Here is a 14,332-nt window from a genome sequence, read left to right on the forward strand (position 1 = left end):
ACAGGGCAGCTCAGTAGATCGGGAGGTGAGCGAACACATACCGGCGTTCGCTCACCTCTTGATCCTGTCACGGCTCTCTGCTGTGACAGGGGAGGGGCTGGATTTCCCACTCCCCACTCCGATCCGCCAGTGCTGACTAGCGGAACAGACGGGGGAGGGGGCGGGTACAGCTGGCTCTGCCCCTTGATAGGCAGAGCCAGCTGTCAGTCACGCAGCTGGGCGGATCCCGGCACAATTGTCGGGATCCGCTTCAGCTGCGGCGTCTCAGCAGTATATAGGGAGCTGTAGCTCGCGGTATACTGAGCCTAGGGTGACGGAAGGACGCTAGTTTGTGTCCTCCCGTTACCCTAAGGAGAACTATGGGGAAAAACACTGACCCCGTAGTTCTCCTTTAAATGACTTTTTCAAAAGTGTGGTGGGGTTTTTTTGCATTTTTATTTAACCCTTCAGTGAATGAGTTGGAGTAACCCTTACTCATTCACAAGGCAGGGAAGCATCTGGGTGCCCCCTTTATTAAAGGAGGTACGCTGATGCAAATAAGCCCCCTGCCCGCAGACCCCCACAACCAAAGTCACAGGACTTATGGGGAAGAGGCCCTTGTCCCCATCGGTAGGGGAACAAAGTGCTTTTCCAGGAGGGACCCAGGAAAAGCACCCACCCTGTGCCGAGGGCATGTGGCCTGGTATGGCAGAGGGGGGCGCTCTCTCTTCCCCCCCTTTCCTGCCCTGCCAGGCCTATGCTCAGATTGAGGTTCTGGTTAGGAATTCTAGGGGGGACCCCACATTTTTGTTTCCCATTTTTTGGGGTGGGGTTCCTCCTTAAAATTCCTACCAGACGTAAAGGGCCTGGTATGACTTTGGATGGGACCCCACACACCTTTTTTTAAACTTGGGGTCCCTCCTAACTTTTACTACCGGACCTAAAGGAGGACCCCACACTGTTTAAAAAAAACTTTTTCTTTGTTTACATTTTCTTTATTCTGCTCGCTACCTCGTAGTTAGCGAGCAGAATAGCCGAGTCTAATGCCGCTCGGCATTATATTCGGCTATTCACTCACTGCCGTGCGTCCCCTATGTGAATATATGAGAATAGGGGCGAACGTCAGCGAGTCAACTGCAGGAGGTTCGGCTGAACTGAAGCCAGCCAATGTTCGGCTGATTTTAGCCGATGTACGGCTTTCGGCTCCCTTCACTTTGGCTCGGTTATTCACTTGGCTGCCGAAGGCCCCTTAGTGTTCATAAAGATCAATCAAACAGTTAATAGTAAATTTCTGTGTTCAATCGCAGTATATCTAAGTGTTGTTCACACGGATCAAACAAATAGTGACCTTCAGTGATAGTCCCAAGGTGTCCGTCTCCCGTTCTGTATATCTTCTATGCATAGGCGTCTCTACAGGGGGGCAAGGGGGGGCAATTTAGATTCCTGTGTCACAAACTTGCATTTTCCTGCAGCAGGAATCCCTAATCTGGCGTGACAGCCGCTGCATGTACACGCCTGCATACCGCATGTAATTGTATGTGAAAGGATTACATGCAGTTACAAAAACAATCACTATCTCTGGATACGCTATCGCGTAACCAGGGATAGTGACAGATTCGCTCACCTCTTGATCCTGTTCACACATGATTACATGCGGTGTGCAAGCGTTTACATGCAGCAGCTGCAGGGGCGTCCCGAGGCTGGGTGACACCCGGAGCGGTAACCGAGTGTCACCCCGCCGAGACGTCACCACGCACGCGCTGCAGCATTCTGAGATCCATCAGTTTGGTGAGAGGCCAATGAGCCAGTGCCTTTCTTCCTTTATTAAGAGCGCTCCAACTAAAAAGGGCCCCAACACTGTCTAGACATTACTAGACCTACTGGCCAGCAATGTAACATATAGGATGGGACTAGACTATAGATGTGAATACCGTGTTTCCCCAAAAATAAGACAGTGTCTTATATTTTTTTCCCCCCAAAAAAACACACTAGGTCTTATTTTTGGGGGATGTCTTATGTTCTACCATAATTTAAATAATAGAGATAAAATATGCTGTGGAGGCTGAGGCACACAGGTGTCACACAGAGCAGAGATATGGAATGTACTGTATCGTACAGTACAGAAGAAGATGGAGAAGGGGAGTGAAAAGATACTGTCACACAGTGCCACAGTACCTGAAGGCTGCAGCTGTCCTGGAGCTCTTCTCTCTGATGCCGTCCCGGGAGCCACCTCGTCGCACGGACCAGTCAGAAGTTCCCTCACCTCCCATGACCTCACTCTGACCCCACTGGCCATGCCGCGCTGTGCCGCTGCCTGCTGGGAAATGTACTTTTTAGCGACAGCTTTCTATGTACTGCAAAAGTCGAGGCAAAAGCCAAACTAGGTCTTATTTTCGGGGTAGGTCTTATTTTTGGTGTAAAAATCACACAAAGAAAGAGCGCTACTACTGTGGAAAGAACTCACGTTTCAGTTGTCAGCATATCGCATGGGAGCTGGTCTAATGTTCATATGGTATCGAGAGTGTTATCAGAAGATAAGTCCAAGTGCTATAATAGATGGTCGTTATCAACATGGACTCAGCTGGCCAGGCTGAGCCGCGGTGGCAGGGACAGGAGGCGGTGTCTGTGCCGGACCGTTCGGGGACTTCAGGGGTCTGTGCGAGCGGTGTGTCCAAACTGTCACGATCGTGCAGAGGGAAATGAGGGGAATGAACAAAGGAAGGTATCCAACTATCGGCGGCTACGGGTTTTCGAGGCTCTGCCTCTTTCTCAAGCCTAAACAAATGGTGCAATGAGGATGGCGGGAGACGTTGCCGGCATTTGAACCTGACAGCTGGGAGGAGTCATCCGCTGTCAGGTAGACCTGATTGGTGAAGGGATCGGTCAGGGGCGGAGACAGGGTATAGGTAGGCACTCCCACTTAAAGGCTGTGCTCGAAGGACTGGGCGTGGATAAAACCAAGCCGGCCCGTAAGGAGAGAGGGTGGGAGGGGAGGAGGCTTATTTTTGGGGTAGGTCTTATTTTCGGGGTAGGTCTTATTTTCGGGGAAACACGGTAGCTCTATTTCTGTTCGAAAAAATCCCATTTGCAGAGTCAGATGTCTGCTATTCAGCATCATTGTTACTAAGACTTTATTAGCCATTTGTTTCCTGGATTATTGTTCATTATACCTCTTTCCTCTTTTACTTGGTTGCAGCTTTTACCTGCTTGAAATCCAGGGCCTCGTCTTTTATTATTAAAATCTATTATATATTATATACATCCCACAAGGTGTGTTGGTGTGACATGGATCTAGTCTGGGCGGTTTATCCTGGTGGGACAGAATAACCCGAAATTCACAGCGGTTCCTGCGGGGGTGAGCTCTACACGGGGGAGAGTACAAGACATGTAGAAGCGATCTGATGTGAATTGAAATGTCTGATCTCTGATAAAAGAGAGGAATAACAATAACAAATCTGAGGAGGATCAGAACATATGAATGGCACAGAATGGATGGAATGACGTCTCACTCACCAAGTCTCATCATGTTTTTGGTTCTTCCTTCAGGACAATTTTCCCATAAAAATCCCATATTGGGGCCATTCCATCTCATTGGTGAAATCCCCAACGTATCAGGATGCTGGGTCCTCGTACATTAGTTTACAGACTTTCTTGTTTGTGCCTCAAGAAATATACAAATGAAGAAACAAAATGACCCAAAACAGAGACAAACTTCACATACAAACAGTGAAAAAAACCTTCAGGTAAAAGTGACATCTTGGTGATGAAGGTGAGACTGTGATTGGTGGCTCCGGGGTAACACAGACAGTTCATATTATGTGATTTGATGACAATATAAAATATTGCTGCAGAGAAAAGTGATTTGGTCTCTGATGATTATATGGCTCCACCATCTCTGTGTAGATGAACATGGAACACGCCCTTTGTTCTCTCTCGTCACTCAGGATTATTCCATAAGAAAGTTCAAAGAGCAATGATGATATGCAAAGTGCAGTAAACCCATCAACCAATCACACTGCAGGAAGTCTGAATGTCATTGTATGACTGATACGGATTCCCGGACATTGTACATTGTTTTCTGTCTTATAAGTCTGACAGAGTTTCATCTTCACACTTCACTCTTCTGCTCTCAGCGATGGAGTCTACTGATCTGGAGGAGAAACTGGAATGTTCCCTCTGTCTGAACATTTATACAGATCCTGTAACCCTGAAATGTGGACACAACTTCTGCAGATGTTGTATTGGTCATTGGCTGGATACACAGGAGGGATCTAGAGGATATTCCTGTCCTCCAATGTATAGAAAAATTCAGGAAACGTCCTGCCCTTAAGAAGAACTTTACTCTGTGCGAAATATTGGCGACCCTCCAGACTACAAAGAGTAAACTGGGCAAAACCGGGGTCCTCTGTACTCAGTGTATTCACACTCCTGTATCTGCTGTGAAATCATGTCTGCTGTGTGAAGCTTCTCTGTGTGACAACCACCTGAGAGTCCACAGCAAGTCACCAGAACACGTCTTATGTGACCTCACCACTTCCCTGGAGAACAGGAAATGCTCCATCCATAAGGAACTACTGAAGTATTACTGCGCTGAGGACTCTGCCTGTATCTGTGTGTCCTGTTGTCTGATTGGAGGACATAAAGGACATGAGATGGAGTCAATGGATGAGGCCTCTGAGAAGAAGAAGAAGAAACTGAGACATGTTCTGCAGAAGCTGATGACAGAGAGAGAGGAGACGGAGAAAAGAGTCCAGAGTCTGGAGGAACACAGGAGGAAAGTACAAGGACAAGCAGCTGGTGAAACAGAGAGAGTCACTGCCCTGCTCAGAGACCTCAGGAGACGCCTGGAAGACCTGGAGAAGAGAATCCTGAGTGACATCTCCGGGGGGGCAGAGCGGACCTCCCTCTACGTGTCGGATATGATGCGGGAGCTGGAAATAAAGAAGGACGAGCTTTCCAGGAAGATGCGTCACATTGAGGAGCTGTGTAACATGACGGATCCACTGACTGTCTTACAGGAATCAGACACAGGTGACTTGTGTGATACTGGGGATGGAGATGATGAGGACAGAGAGAGACATGATAGACTCCTCCATGATGGAGTTGATCTGGATGTGGCTGGGATCTCACACACATTAAACACAGGTTTATCTGATATAATGTCTGGGCTAATTGTACAGGAAGGTCCAGGCACACATGTCTATCCACATTTTAGTACAAAGGACAAAGGTCGCATCATTGCTGAACCATCCAGGCCACGTTCCCAACCCACCTCCACCATACAACGCTCATACCTCCAGGCTGGCGGACATAATATTGGGGCTGTACAGCAAACATGGGGGGTGTCGGGGGTTGCAGACATATTACTTGATGTGCACACAGCTGGTAATAATCTACAGATATCACATGACAGGAAAACTGCATCCTGGTCATCATATCGGAATCGTCCAGTAACTCCAGAGAGATTTCAGTATTCTCAGGTGTTGAGCAGTCGGAGTTTCTCCTCAGGGCGACATTACTGGGAAGTGGATGTCGGGGGGGCAGATGAATGGAGAGTCGGGATGTGTTACCCCAGTATAGAGAGGAGAGGAAGTCAGTCAGTAATTGGATCTAATAAGAAGTCCTGGGGTTTGGTGAGGTGGGGGGGTAATCAGTACTCAGTGAGACATGACAAGAAGGAGATCCGATTTCCCGGCAATGTCTTCAGTAACAGAGTCAGGATAGATCTGGATTATGAGGCCGGGCGGATCTCCTTTTATGATCTGTGTGACCCGATCCAACACCTTCACACCTTCACCACCACCTTCACTGAGCCCCTCCATGCTGGGTTATGGGTATGGGAAGGTTGTATAAAGATATCTGTTAGGAATCAGATGTGAGAAATCTGCCCGGAGATTGGTGACATCACAGGGCGTAGAATCTGATTGGTGGAATACTCAGCCAATAGGAGGAAGCCGTAGACAGGAAATTACATGACTGATTTATAAGGCTTTGCAGGATCCGGGGCTGTCATCTTCATCCTCAACTTTACCCTAAGCCTAAAGAAAAATCCTTCTGATCTGCGTTACTAATGATGAGATGACATCACTAAGTGCTTCTATGCTCATGTTGGGTTCTTTCTAGAATAACAGGCTGACTTGCTGGAATGACTTTACAGAAAGATGTGATTAGAACAAATGGTTGTTCTCCGGATCCTTGGAATGTCTTGTTGTAGAACACAGTGACAGTTGGTCTCCTTGTTCTACAATGAGGTATTTGGGGGTCTGGAGGTGGGACAAGCTGATGAGGTGTTCTGAGATGACAGAAATGAATGTCTCTTGTAATGAATGATGTGCTGCTTGTACAAATTCTTCACTCAGTGATGTCATAGGTCACATGTTTATGTTTGGGACGGTCCTCCATGACAACTGTCCAGGATTGGAGTTCAGATGAAGAGGTCAGATCCTTGGTCCACCCGCCATGTCTAAGGATCTCCGTGTCTTCATCTCTCTACTTTCTCATCTTTACTTTTACTTTGTAACTCTTCTCTTCTAAATAAACTTTCTGAACCTTCACCGTGATCTCAGCTTGTTGGTTTCCTCATCACATCCCACAATATCTTTGTCATGAGTTGTCATAGCGATGGAAAACACGGGGCTGATTTTGGGGACAATCAAGACTTTCAGTATGAAGTAGGGAAGGGTTGAAAGTACTTTATTTTTTGTGGACAGTGTCCTTGTTTGGAGATTTACTTTGACTTCCTATGCCAGAGACACAACAGGAAACAGTCAGCCACTGCAAAGTGAGGGGAAATCCTCTCCTAGTCCATTGTCAACAGAACAGGTGTCCCCTCTATTTCCCTCTATTCCTGTTCTAAGAAAGGATTTCCCATCAGTTTCTGTCTTGGTGATAAAGGTCATCAGAACACACAGAGAGGGTCTTATTCTCCATGTGTCCCTTCATCCTCTCCAGCCGTGCAGAGAAGACATTATCATTGGTGGCCATGATCAAAACCTGAAACATCTTTTCCTTCCATTGTGCCGTCTATGGCCGGCCTTGAGCTCCACCGAACTCCATAACCCAACAGCTCCAACTAATAAAAATCCTGACATAACGTGTCAGCTCAATGAAAACGGCAATCACACCCATAAAACCTCCAGAGTCACATAGAAGATTCAGCACTTATAACGGTGTGACTTCTGATCTCCCCCTTACACTCCCAGAGCTCATCAGGACTCCAAACATCCATCCCACAGTGGTGGCTGAGAGCTCAGTGACACTGGGGGCCACCACTGACAGATCACAGCTCCAGCCCCAGGTATTCCACCTCCCGGCAGACCTCCTGTCACTGGAGATGAGTGAATCTGCCTGAGTTCAGTTCACAGATAAGTGAATCTGTCAGGACTAGTCAGGTGTATCAGGATCTCAGCTGCGGAACTCATAGGGATTAAGGAGGTTAGGGGGAAGGTCAGTGAGCGGCTCCCAATTACACCAAGTGCGGTAGGGAGACCGCACTCATCATCTACTTCCTTAGCCAATTAGGGGGGATGGTCACTGTGAGTAGTGGTTAACAGAACCCGCTCCTGCCGCCAGGAGCACCAATCTGTAACTACTGTGGAATTATATGTATGGCAGCAGAGTTCTTAGGCAGTCTTTTAACCAGCAACGAATACTACCACTATGCAACCATACACAGTCAACTCTTAACAATGACAGCTATAGCACGCGGTGTTAGAACATGCAGGTAAGCGCAGGACAGATATGTATAGCAAGGACTTGGTGATTGGTCTATGGTATTTTACAAGGTAACAGTTAGCACATACAGCAGCAGGATTGGCAAGCACAGGAGCAGGAGACACTGCATAGGCAATTGGATCACAGACAGTTTTCATGCACTTCAACTAGTACACAGTGGCTTTAAATGATTAGTTTGATAGCAGTTCAGATATTGGCAAGATTAGCAAGCACAAGAACACACAACAGTCTCTGAGGCACTTGGGTCAGAGACCCGCGATACTTGCAGTTAGCTGTTTGGATAGCTCTTAGCTCACAGCGGCAGGGGAATCTGGCTTGTCTGAAGGTTCTGCGTGTTCGGATGCGACTGAATTCCGGCTTTCTTTCTTGCAGGTTCTCTGTTCGTCACTCGAGTCTCCAAAACGAGAGAACGCCGAGTAAAGAGCCAGCTGACCCTTTACCCTGGTAGCCGCGCCCCGTGGGAGGAGCCGCCGTGACGTCATGCACGAGACGACACGTCGCTGGAGCGCGGGGACACGCCGGGTAAGTCTGTGACAGAATCTTGCTTGAAGTTCATGAATTTTGTGGTGGACCTCACTGAAGTCTACAGGGGGACAATTCTGTTATTTCATTCTGGCCATTTATAAGGCTAATAAGCAATCAATAGCCATGGGAAGCCGAGCACTACCATGGGGGACATGTACCAATTAGAGATCAGAGAATATGATACTAAATTCTGAGCATTTTCCAGGCTAATGGAGAAGATGTAAAAAAAAGAGACATGGGGAGCCGGGCGCTGCCATGGGGTACATTCAATAAAGAAAACAAAAATAAACAATCCCGATCAGTGTGGAGAGGGTTCATGTAATGTGACTTTGAGGGCTTCATGGGAAAACACCAATCCTTTCTATTACATGTTCAGAAGATGTTATAAAGCTGAATGAGGTGTTACAGAACAGAATGATATTCAGGAATCACCTGAAGGAAAAATTCAGGCAACGCCAGCCAAGAAACATCCACCGTTGTTAGGAGGGAGAGACGAGGCCGGTTTTATCCTGAATTGGAAATTAGAATGTATTTGAGAGACAATAGCCACAAATATTGTACAGTGTCTGTACATTGCAGATCCTGATAGTAGTGAGCGTCAGATGCCATCTGGAGCTGAAAAAGCTTCACTATATGCTTCAGGTTTGGCAACCTGAGCCCCACTTTGTCCTTACTGCAACTCCTCCCATATTTAATGTAAGGTTTCTGGACTGGGTGCTCCCACATTGACATGTTACCACCCTCTAACATTTTCTTATTATTGTCATCTGGAAATTTTTACAATTTGTTTCCTTGTAAGGCCATCTCTGATAAGGTCATGCAAACACGGCCAGGGGTGTCAGTTTGAATGTTTCATAAAATCCACAACCTAAAAAGTGTATTTACACTATTACAGTCAAATTTAATAAAACCCCTCTATATGTTTGTTGTGTGTTCCCATTCACATAGTATGCAAAAAAAAAAAAAAACACTTGTTAATGTGGAAATACGCTTTAAAGTTTCTGTTTGGTGGATCTTGGAGGGAAATGTGACCCCCCCAGTCTGTTCCATGGCATAGCACACTGGGGTGTGCAAAGCAAAAGGAACACTGCCCAGAATTGTATATGGTGAAGAGTTGGTGAACACACAGCCCCTTCCTCATTCCTGACCTGGAAATCCCCCCTGTAACAAAGGTTGAACTCGGCAGACTTGTGTCTTTTTTTCAACCTGACTAACTATGTAACTGTGTAACTGTGTAACTGTGTAACATATTCCCAGCTGCCAACATTTTATATACACAATCTATTTACATATTTCACATTTTGTAAACTTAAGATGGTTTACTTTTCTGTGTAAGGCCGTCCCTGCCCAAGTCAAGCAAACAAGGGCAGGGACAGCAATACAAACTGGGTAACAATATTGGCAGCTGGGAAGGATGATGCTAGAGGGGCCCAACATGTGAAGCCACCACATTTAGTGAGAGACTCTATATCAATCCCCCTTCAGTCCTCCTTGGCCTTTTTCTATCAGTCTCTTTTCTGAGGACATGAGGGGAAGGGAAGGCAGCAGAAATCAAGACAGGACTCCTTCTTCTGGATGCACAGTCCTTCTAGCCGTGAGTAAGTGACTACCTGGCAACACACCGAACCTCAGATGCATATCTTTGTGTTGCCAGGACACTGAGTACACGGTGTCCTGACAACATAACATACCACAGGCAGATTCTTTCTTTCAGCTCTGACTGGGATTGATACACGATTACCTTTCTACAATGATCTTTGTCAGCACAGATGACTTAGCACTCTGAGGTAAATATCTATATATAGTAAAGCAATGTTTTACATATCGGCACCTGCTGGGTTTGTTCTCAATAGTACTACACCGGCTCCATTGTGTTTACTATCCCGGGGACTTTCTGCTGAGGTATTTGTTTATTCTTCCATGGATACAGAGTTTTGTGTTCCTTATGGTGAGCAAATAAACACTTTGAGTGCCGTGTAAACCAGTTTGGAACATTGTATCACATTTATTCCTCTCTCTGAATATTTTTATATCACATACTGGTGAGCGCAGAGGTCTCATATGTGTTTTTTATATTTTCTATAGTGGGATAACAAGGGGTACCCAACATTGGGAAGATTGCAGCCGCCATGTTACAGTGTATATGTGATCTCCGGTTCTCTAAGCTCTGTATATTTTATGACTCTTTCTATACAATCCTACGGCCATAAACTGCCCGCCATTCCCCAGAGTGAAGACTTGAAACTTAAAGCAGCACTCACCACCACCCACCTCACCCTCTCCAGTAAAAACCTTCCCATGCCATGTGTTTGCTGGAGCAGAACAAAAAGTGTCCCCAATCCCCCCACATGCCCAGTTCCTGTAAGCCTACTAGCTGGTAAGAGAAGCCTCTTTTCTCTAGTTCATGGCCTGAGCATGTTACACATTAACCTTTTCCCACCAACGATCACTATTTTGTTACATTTTTTATTACATATAATTTGCAGTTTGACATTTTTTGTGCTAGTTATTTTTTTTATATTTTTCAAATGTATTATTTTTTTTTCTACTAAGACTGCCCCTGCCCTGGTCACAGGAAGGGTTGCCATAGCTGTAGCTAAAGCATTTACAAACAATTATATACATGGACCACTTGTTGGGTGTAAAGGATACGCCACTGACTGGAGGTAGCCCGATATAAGCTGAAGGTACTAGCCCACCCTGTTGCATATGTCAGGTCAGAGAGTGCCTTCAGCAGGGCCAGTAGGGGGATTTGTGACTAAGAAGCTTCCTTATGTTAAAATTAATCAGACTTGGATCATTGAGGACTACCAGGGGCCAGAGTTATGTCCTGGGGGTGCAGGACAATAAGAGGGTAAAGCAGAAGGTAGGCAATGGGGCCCAGGAAGGAGTAAGCCCAGGGTCACAGTGGTAGCAATCTGGTAATCAGAGGTACAGCAAAAGATAATCTAGCACATGGCACAAGGCACAATACGGGTAAGTCCAGGAAGGACCGAACAACAAGTCCCAGCAGACCTCAGCAGAAAAACAGATCTCAGCAGACCTCAACATTACACGGCAGGGAGGAAAAAGTCTCAGCAGGCCTCAGCAGCATACAGTACCATGCAAATGTTTTAGGCAGATGTGACAAGCATAAGGACATGGCAGGAAGGAACAACAGATCTCAGCAGACCTCAGCAGTACATGGCAGGAAGGAACAACAGATCTCAGCAGACCTCAGCAGTACACAGCAAAGAGGAACAACAGATCTCAGCAGACCTCAGCAGTACATGGCAGGAAGGAACAACAGATCTCAGCAGACCTCAGCAGTACACAGCAAAGAGGAACAACAGATCTCAGCAGATCTCAGCAGTACATAGCAGGAAGGAAGAACATATCTCAGCAGACCTCAGCAGTACGCGGCAGCGAGGAAAGATTCCCAGCAGGCTTCAGCAGCATACAGTACCATGCAAATGTTTTAGGCAGATGTGAAAAAATGCTGTAAAGTACAAATACTTTTAAAAATATGTATTTAAAAAAAAATCAATTTACAAAATGCAAACTGAGCGAACAGAAGAAAAATCTAAATCAAATCAATATTTGGTGTGACTACCCTTTGGCTTCAAACCAGCATCAATTCTCACACTTGCACAAAGTCATGGATGTTGTAGGATTAGGGTGCCCATACACTGCGCGATTCTCATACGAGAATCGCGGGAAATCCCGCGATCGTACGAGAATCGTGCAGTGTATGGAAGGCGTGCGACCGTTTCTACTGTACGGTCGCAAGTCTTCCGTCGAACCAGCAGGCTTGAAAACCCGCCGGGAATCGTACGATTCTCGGCGAGTTAGTGGCCTGCTGGTTCGACAACTGCCGAACGGGCCGGTGTGCGCACACGCACACTGACCGTTGGCAGTCATCGTAAGCCCGCCCCTCGTTACAGTCATTGCAAGCCCGCCCCTCGGGTGGGGGGGGGGGCGGGCTTGCGATGATCGAGAGTACGATCTGCCTGTCCAAGATGGGCAGATCGTACGTTTTTTTAATCACTTTACAACCATCGCAAGACTAAGGTCTTGCGATGGTTGTAGAGTGTATGGGCACCTTTAGAGTCAGGTGTATGATTAACCAATTATAACAATCCGGTTGATAATGATCATCAATTACATAGGTAGGCTGAAACACAATCATTAACTGCAACAGATTCAGCTGTGTAGGAGGCTTAAAACAGGGTGAGGAAAAGCCAAACTCTGCTACTAAGGTGAGGTTGTGGAAGACAGTTTCATGTCACAGGTCATATGGCAAGACTGAGCACAGCAACAAGACATAAGGTAGTTATACTGTATCAGCAAGGTCTCCCCCAGGAAAAGATTTCACAGCAGATTGGGGGTTCAGGATGTGCTGTTCAAGCTCTTTTGAAGAAGCACAAAGAAACGGGCAATGTTGAGGACCATAGACACAGTGGTCATCCAAGGAAACTTAATGCAGCAGATGAAAGACACATCATGCTTACTTCCCTTTGACATCAGAAGATGTTTGTATGAATTTCAATTCACAACTAAACGAATCGCACGTCTAAAGTCAAGAAACACTTGTTGTGGCTGGAACATGACTTTGCTGCTCCTTGCCATGATTTGAAGGAGGGCTGGATGTAGGAGGCTGCTGTGGGTTGTCTGGAGGTGGACCAGGATGCATAGCTGTAACATGTTTGTCACTACTGCATTCTGTGCACTTGATGACAACTTTACAGTCTTTAGCAAAATGATCTGAGGAAGCACATCACCTATAACATACTCCAAGTTTCTAGAGAATCTCCCTGCACTCTTATAAAGTATTTTCTCTAAGCCCACAACATTTCTTAAGAGGGTGAGGCTTCTTGTGAATAGGGCACCAAGGATTAGGGTCTTTATCTCTATCACCAGGGGCCTATCTGCCGCGAGGCAAACAAGGTGTTTGCCTCGGGCGGCAGATTCCAGGTGGGTGGCAAAAATGCCGCCCCCCAAAACATTTAGGCAGACGGGCTGCACAGAATCCGGCAGCCTGGCTGCCTAATTAGAACAGGGAAGAAGCGGCGGGCGGGGGATCAGGAGGAGATGAGGACGTAGCGTCTGCAGGCAGGGGGCGGTGACAGAGGAGATGGGGTGGAGATGAAAGAGGCGGGGTGATGGCAGAGGAGGCAGGGGCCCAAGGACTGCAACGGAGGAGGCGGGGCAAAGATGGCGATGGAGGAGGCGGGAGGCGTCGCCGAGGCTCCAGCCACGCAGCGAAGCTCCGACGATTGGGCGTGGAGGCAGCGGAGGAGGCTGGGTTTCCCGTGCCAGGTAGGAAGATGACTGTGCTGGCAGGGCATAGATTCGTGCTGGGCTGTGCATAGATTCAGGGTCTCTGCAGGATCTGTGGGGGGCTTTGCAGGATCTGTGGGGGGCTTTGCGCGACCCGTAGGGGGCTCTGCAGCCTGAAAAACCCACCACAGATCCTGCACAGCCCCCCACGAGATCTGGCAGACTGCAGAGTCTCAGGGGGTCTCTACAGAATCTGTGGGGGGCTTTGCCGGGTCACAAGGGGGCTTTTCAGAATCTGTAGGGGGCTATGCAGCCTGCAAAGCCCACCACAGATCTGGCACTGCCCCCCTGTGATCTGGCAGACTGAAGGGTCTCAAGGGGTCTCTGCAGGATCAGTGGGGGGCATTGCCGGGTTTCAGGGGGGCTTTGCAGGATCTTAGGGGGATCCATAGGGGGTTTTGCAGCCTGCAAAGCCCACCACAGATCCTGCACAGCCCCCCTTAGATCCTGAAGGGTCTCTGCAGGATCTGTGGGGGGCTTTGCAGGGTCCATAACAGGGGGTTCCGCAGCCTGCAAAGCCCACCACAGATCCTGCACAGTCCCCCTGAGATCCTGCAGACTACAGGGTCTCAGCAGGATCTGTAGGGGGCTTTGCAGGATCTGTGGGGGGCTTTGCAGGATCCGTAGGGGGGTCTACAGCCTGCAAAGCCCACCTCAGATCATGCACAGCCCACCTGAGATCCGGCAGACTGCAGGGTCTCAGCAGGATATGTGGGGAGCTTTGCAGGATCCGTAGGGTGCTCTGCCTCCTGCAAAGCCCACCACAGATCCTGCA

The 14,332-nt window shown here is 47.6% G+C and overlaps 1 pseudogene; it reads left to right on the top strand.

The window, feature by feature from the left end:
• Nucleotides 1–4,114: 4,114 nt before the first annotated feature.
• Nucleotides 4,115–5,924, top strand: LOC108796291 (annotated as a pseudogene).
• Nucleotides 5,925–14,332: the final 8,408 nt, after the last annotated feature.

The sequence above is a fragment of the Nanorana parkeri genome, unplaced genomic scaffold (genome assembly GCF_000935625.1).
Source record: "Nanorana parkeri isolate BGI_ZX_2015 unplaced genomic scaffold, ASM93562v1 scaffold1088, whole genome shotgun sequence".
Taxonomy (NCBI): domain Eukaryota; kingdom Metazoa; phylum Chordata; class Amphibia; order Anura; family Dicroglossidae; genus Nanorana; species Nanorana parkeri.